Source organism: Halyomorpha halys, unplaced genomic scaffold (genome assembly GCF_000696795.3).
Source record: "Halyomorpha halys isolate HHAL.00 unplaced genomic scaffold, Hhal_1.1 Scaffold1270.1, whole genome shotgun sequence".
Lineage (NCBI taxonomy): Eukaryota > Metazoa > Arthropoda > Insecta > Hemiptera > Pentatomidae > Halyomorpha > Halyomorpha halys.
In genome coordinates this window covers 81,575-83,111 of record NW_027107315.1, presented here as the reverse complement: position 1 = coordinate 83,111, position 1,537 = coordinate 81,575, and positions in this window count along the sequence as shown.

Below are 1,537 nucleotides of genomic sequence, written 5' to 3'. Positions count from 1 at the left end.
ATAAATTTATGAATTTTAAAATACAAATTTAAACATAAGTTATACCTTGAGAGCTTGATAGGACCCAAAGACATGAGTTAATGAAGGTACTATGTAACTAATTAAAAAAAAATTGATTTCTCATACAAATTAAAGCGTTATTTACTAATCTTAAATTTTTAACCTAAACAACCCTGTTAACAACCATGGTGAATCATAATTTTGATCTTGGTTAATCATATGATTTCACAGTGGTACATTGGGTCAGATCTTTAAAAAAGAGAATTAAAGAACTTTATTAAAAATAAAATTCAAATTTGAAATACTTAATTATAAGATATTAAATACAAAAATATAAAATATTAAATTCAATTTTTTTCTAATTTTTCAAATTCATTTTCTTGAAGCTTTTAATTTGCATAATAATGCATTCATTCCCTCATCTCTTCAATTGTTAATTATTTTTTGTAAATATGTAACCCAAAGACAAACTACCAGAAATACAGTGTGGCCATAGGATGTTTTCCTTAAATCTAAAACCCACTTAGGATTAATTACAATAGAAATAAAAAAAATAAATAAATTAGATTGGAGGAAGATAGTGTGGGTGGTGGTCAATAAAGGTATCAAAATAGTAAAAGAGAACTATTTAATGTTAACCAAAGTTTCCCCTCATTTTTCAGTGCTTCGTCAGGACTGTCAGATTGAAATAAAGATGACAACTGGACAGTTGAAACTGTAGGATATCACTTGTGGAAGTTTTTATCATTGAGATGTTTTGAAACTTGGTTATGACTTATTCCATCTAAATCTCTATTCCCTTTGTTAAACCTACTAATTTTAGAGTGCAATTAATTGGATCACAGATAATTTTAGTTTATGTTGTAAAATTTGAATTTAAGTTTATTACTTTTTTCCTTTTATTTTATAATTATTTCAATCTTTCTTGACAATATATTGATTCCAAAGACAGACACTGTTCACTATCTTGGATAGTTCGACTGAAGAATAACATGGAGTCCACGTGTTAAGAAAAAGAAACAAACCCTAAATCAAAGACTAAAACTTATTTTTTACATTCTTTTCAAAACAATGACAATTAAAAATTAGACAAAAATTTAATACATACACTTATTTACTTTATCCAATTTGGAGCAATAAATTACAAAATTTCAAGTAGCAAGACTGTCCTTTGTTAACAAACTTCATATTTTTCAACCAAAAATATTCAGGATAATTACAAAAGCTCCTTGGTAGGTCATAGGTCAACAATATAACATTAAATACTGACCCTCACATGCCAGCTGTTAATGAACACATATGGACCAATTACATTGACATGAACACTCTCATAAATGCCATGGTAACAACAAACATGCCTTTAATGTATGTAAAAGACTGAAGAGGAGATGGATGAGGGATCTTCTGGTCTATTAATTAAATTTTCTACCACGTTATGAGGAAGTGCCGCTGGGTACTGCTCTCTCTCTCTCTCTCTCATACCTATCATGATATTTTCTAAACTTGAAAGTCTCTTTCACTGGTTATTATCTCAAAT